Consider the following 6,000-nt stretch of genomic DNA (forward strand, 5'->3'; position numbering starts at 1 on the left):
AGGTGAACACCATATGTGTGAAAACGTGACAGAGGATTTCATTTTAATCTTGCCTTTTCAACCGTTCATATATCCTATTCTTTGTTCCATAAAATTTTAATGCCATCTGTGGATCATATTTTGCCATGAGTGTTAACAACTTAATCTCTACGCTATGTCGGACGTTGACGGATGTGACGTCACAGCCGCAGATATACATTTCCAATCGTTCCATCCATAGGAGAAAAAATGTTTATCCTAGATTATTAAACTTTCAATATTTCAAAGGATTGCCCTCACATCAGACCGGGAACTGAAAACAGCTGGCAACAACTGGATGACAGAGGTCGCTATTATCGGTCTGGAAGAAGACTTAGACCAAGGGATGGTAATACACACTGACAGACCAGCCGACAGATACATTAATGGGAAACAGTCGTCGGAACTGCGCCTGTGCGAGTTTCTTGTTTATAAACAGTTATTTAGTGCTCGATATCTAGATGCACCTCATCATCATACAGTGTTTACATTGGTCATGGTGGACCCATACGACCTTTGAGCACAGTTCCAAGGACTGTATCCCTTTAAGAGACCAGCTGACAGAGCGACTGACAGACCAACAATACAGACAGACATGGTCAGTAAGACACAGGGAGAAGAGAACACGGAATCGATAACGTTACATCTCATCAGCAAATTTAACGATATAGACAAGCCCTCCGTTCATCGTTGCGCTTAATGTATCCCTTCAGGCTTCTCTCCGTCTTTCTTCAAATGAGTCTGATTGTGGAAAGTTGTTTTTGACTTTTTGCCATTTTATATAGATTGGAAATAGATCAACGAATTGAATTTCAATCAAACAGGCATTCTTTACGGGTTGAGTTTTGATCAACATGCGTCACTAGTTTGGTAATCATCACGGTTTAGCATTCATCCGTTTTCAGAGTAATCTTAGAAGGTCATATCGATGTTTACTGAGTCGCTTTATTGCATTTCCTGAAATGCTTTGGACACTAAGTTATCAATTGAGCATTATTTCACTGTTATTATATTTGAATTAATATTTAATGGTTATGTATACATAGAATCGCAAGTTCATCTCATCTTAATCATTTTTTTGTAAATGGAACATGTTCGCCGTCTCAGTATATGTTTGGCATTTCGGCGTAATTTGATGCAATTTCGATTGTCGATTTAGACAATATCTTCTTGACTGTGGCAATATACTGTCAACCTATAAAAGGTCATGATGGAGATATTATGTCCATACTTGAACGATTCTTTCAAGATGATTTATGATAGCAATCAGTCTGTCTACGCGAAACGAAAAAATGTGTATAGAAAACCTGGTAGAAAATACTTATTTTTCACATAACCCTACAGCTACGGTTAATAAAATGGCATTTTCAGCGTTCTGGATTTATAGAACACGAGGTTGACTGACCGCAAATACCTTTTGTCGGCGATACCGCCAGTAAGGTACTTAATTCAATGAAACATTGCTGGATTCAAGACAAGGGGCTTACTGTCGCGTAAAATACTTCCGTCATAATTGAAAGTAAAAATTGCGCTTTGAAAATAGGCCGAGGAAACAACCGCCACAAAACATCTTCTAAAGCTGAGATAATACACATCCCTACACGACGAGCGATGGTCATTCGACAGAAATGGGTAAAACCTTTTCAAAATCAATTTTTTCAGTTTTCCTTTCCATATGTTTTAGGAAGCTTAGTTTCAAGGCTGAGCTTATAGATTTAATCAATTCTGCAACTAGTGCTTATAAAGTGTTGGTCTGCTCACTACGAGCTTAATAATAGGTATCACAAGTATGGGTAGAATATTATTCATGTGACACCAATGTAAATCGGTTCGTTCGAAGTGCCTGTGATACTCTGTGCCATGACATAAACCCTGGATTGGCACCGTTGTGTGTGTCATAAGGGATGCTAATGAATTCGCATGGAAAAAAAAACAATTATAACAGAAACACACAAACCAAAATTAAACAAATAAAAAACAACAAGGACGGCCTAATATATTTGACCGCTATCGTAGCAAAGCAGTGGCAAGCAAATACATCGGAATATCAGAAGACAACTTTGCAAAGAGGCACGGTATAGAAACTTTTGCAAAATTATAAATCAAGGCGTACGCATTCTTTCGGGAACCAACTTTCTGACTAACATATCGCAATTTTATCATATTAAAGGATGACCAAAGGAAGTCAGTACGTGCGTATAGTTTCTTTGGTTTGTTTAGATAAAGCTTCCATTCTATAGTAAATTCTTAGTTTACACATTGGAAAATATTATACTTTGTATATGGTAGACTGACACAAGCAGGACACAATGCGTCTGGCAGTTGTGTTTCTTAGATGGAATAAAAGAAAGTTTAATTGTAGTCTGCGATTTATGATAAAATCTTCTAATTTTAAGGGCTTCTCTAATATTTGTGCGTTTTTTTGCGAGCTCTTAGGCACTTTAATTATTTCCATACAGACAGAGGCAGCTTAATTTTGATGAACATATCAGACTATCTGAATAACATCAACTGTCGTCTTCCTTAAGAAACTTTCAGCGGTCGGCCAGCTTTACAGATTTCAAGATTTCTAGATTTCATAGCAGAAAAGTTGGTGTTCCCATTAGACGCGCTAGAAGAAGGTTTCTTTCGATCTCTTTGATGGTATTTAGCCTCTGCTATAGTGGAAATGAAATAACTGTCAAATCTTACCGCTGGTATTACACTCTTGTCACGACTCTAATGGAAATGGTTATGATTAAATGTATAACCCAGGGGAATGTTTATCCCTTTTTCAATTTTTTCTCAACCGTGCACTCAGAGGGAGAAATTTCACATAGAAAATTGATCACGATCACACATTATTTTCAGCAGGAAAACCGATCCCTAGGGTGCCAAATGTTTTAATGTACAAGAGTGTGGGGTTGTTATACGATACTTAGAAAAGGAAGTTATGAATGTCAAAGTGAAGCGAATGAAGGCAATGCCTTCAGACAAACATTTCAGAGTTCTGAAGGTCCCTGTGGTTACGGTTAATCCTCTGTGTTTCATATCATATTTCTCAAATTTCAAACAATTTCGATGCTCTAATGGATTGGCTTCACTTAAACCTCTGCTCTGTTCCTTTTAGTGACGACACAGACGTGAACAGCGCCTACTCAATTGTTCGTTGTTCAATCTCCTTAACTGAAAAGTCTCCCAGTCTCAAAAAGTTTAATGAAGCAGTGCATAGGGTGTTGATCGAATCTCTCTCTCCCTTTCCGTCTGGCTGTCTGTGTGTCTTACACATACACTAATAAGTAACTATTATAAACTTGTATATATATAATATATAGAAATAAAATTATATATATACATACATATATATGTATATATATGTATAATATATATGTATATGTAAAATTATATATAAACATATATATGTATTTTACAGACTTAAGGTTGTCCTTCATAATGTAAAATAAAGTGGACATTAGCTTGTCTTGGCAACAAATAATTTGCAACTCGTATGATGCATTAACCGATGCCTTCAAGAAGGGTCTTATGAAACATTGGCAGATTAGTAAAAAGTATAGGGGGTGAGAACTTCATAATCGCCCTCAAGGCGCATTTCATAAGATTGCTTTAGGGAGAATTTGTTTTTTAGGGTGTCGGTGGAACTTGAGCGACAAATGAAATGTAAACAGCGACCCCCTCCAAATCAAATTTCTAAAATTTGACCCCCCCACCCCGCAATCATCAATTGTAAAATGTGACTCCCAAAAAAATCATCAGATTTGATTCATAAACCCTTCGCACCATAATAGCCATGGGAAGAAAAATTGGGCCCTTCAAAAGTGTTTGCCAGAAAAAGAGTGACCCGCCCCATTTTTGTGCACAAAAAATAGCGACCTCCCCGATGTTACAGTCCGTATCAATAATATCTTAATTGACTTATAATTTACCATTTGACCTTTGAACTTTCAAAGAATCCTTTTTTAACTTTACAAATAATTACTTGGGTGAAAGTCCAATATCATATTTGTTTTTCAGATCTACTCTTTCAAATATAATATTCTCATCACGAACATTTGTATCAATTGTCAGTTTTTTAAGCACAGATTTAGCTAGTTTTGTATTGAAAAAAACTCAAAGTTTCCTCATAGACCACCATGTATAGTGAATCAACATTTCGGTGAAATTCAAAAATCGATTTTCTTAAACAAAAATCCACTTGTAACCACCCTAGCCTAATCAAGTACTTTAATATACGGTGGTTTCAATCGGGTTCGAACTCACAACATACGGTACCCAGTCACCTAACGGAGAAGCCACAGACAAACCGCTTGGCCAAATTTCCAATCTCAAAAAGACTGGTTTAATAAGCGAGCTAAGTTGTTACAATTTTTCTGACTGCGACCCCTCCACAGGCTGTAGAATTCGTGAAGCACTCACGCTCGTACGCACACTATCACACATCGCACACAGACTTTATCGAAGCGAAGCAGTGAATACATCGCTTAAACTGGGCGAAAGACAGCGTCAAGCGTACCTAAACACATCCAAAATCTAATTTCTTGTATTAACATCCACTTGTAACTACCCTAGTCTAATCAGTTACATTAATATGAATAATCAAGCATACATAAAAAGCAAAGATTTACCCAGTTTTATATTGGACAAAAAATATTCATAGTTTCCTCCTTGACTACTATATCAACATTTCAGTGAAATTCCAAAATCATATTTCTTTCACACACATTGACCTATAACCACACTAGTCTGATCAAGTACATTAATGTCAATAGTCAAGAGTCTATAAATACAAAGATTTAGCTAGTTTTGTATTCAAAATAAATTATTCATAGTTTCCTCATAGACTACAATGTATGGTGGATCAAGCAACATTTCGGTGAAGTTCCAAAGTCAAAGTTTTTTTTCATAACTCATTACAAACGTTCGTAAAATTTGACCCCCCGGGGAAAAAAAAAACGGTTTCGAAAAAGTCAACCCGCCCTGATTTTCACCGACCTCCCGCCCTGTAAAAAAGCGAATGATCCTTTACAAGCATGCGTATAGTAAGGTTTTTTTTACATATTTCAGACTGATACAGGTACCTGATGAATGCTTCAATTTTTATTCTATAGCCTTGCTTCACTATGCCAAATCCCAATTTTTCCCCAAAGAACCAGAATGACATCCATTGATGTTTATCGCAGTATACAAGACCTTCGTCGGATCATAAGAAGCAGGCAACTACAGCTCTGAAGTTGGTACTCCGATTCTGATCATCTTTGTACACACAGCTAAAGACTCTAAATGGTCCACTACAAAGCATCTGCATCGTTCCCTTCAACGCATTTCACTGCGTTCTCCGATGTTCTCAGCTCTTTTTCGTTCCAATATAATGTTAACGTGCTCGATCTAGTGTGGGTTCTTCCCATATTATATTATTGAATGCAATGAAATAAAACTCGAAATGCAGTGAGAACGACCACAGACGTTCATTCCATAATTTCCCCCAAAAAACATTAATTTGTATAGTCATAACAACGCATTTTTGTTTGTGTTACACCTAATATAAAACTGACAAATGTCTCCCATGTGCGGCAAAAGCACTTTTTCTCTGTTTGATGGCAGCGGTAAAGATAAGACGATTTGTGAAGAGAATAGTGTTGCAGGCGATCTCAGGCCATTGTAATTTTTGCACGTTCACGCTGAGCGCACTGTACTTCGCACAGACAGCTGCCCCGGGGCGATGTCCAATGATCGATTGTTCAACGAAAGTGTAGCAATTATCCTCATTTACATGGCGATCATTACGTCTAGATCCGTTAATGAACCGTTTATTCATCCACCATTCACTTGCAAGACAGCAACGCCGTGAACTTATAGCTATGGACAGGCTTATAGAGCCACATCGCAAGCATTGCAGCGAAAGTTCCCGGTACCGTTAATGAACATCACAAAGCCAATTGCGTGTCGAAATACCTTACAAAAAGTTGATCATGACCTTGTATCGCA

This window comes from Ptychodera flava, chromosome 6 (genome assembly GCF_041260155.1).
Source record: "Ptychodera flava strain L36383 chromosome 6, AS_Pfla_20210202, whole genome shotgun sequence".
Taxonomy (NCBI): domain Eukaryota; kingdom Metazoa; phylum Hemichordata; class Enteropneusta; family Ptychoderidae; genus Ptychodera; species Ptychodera flava.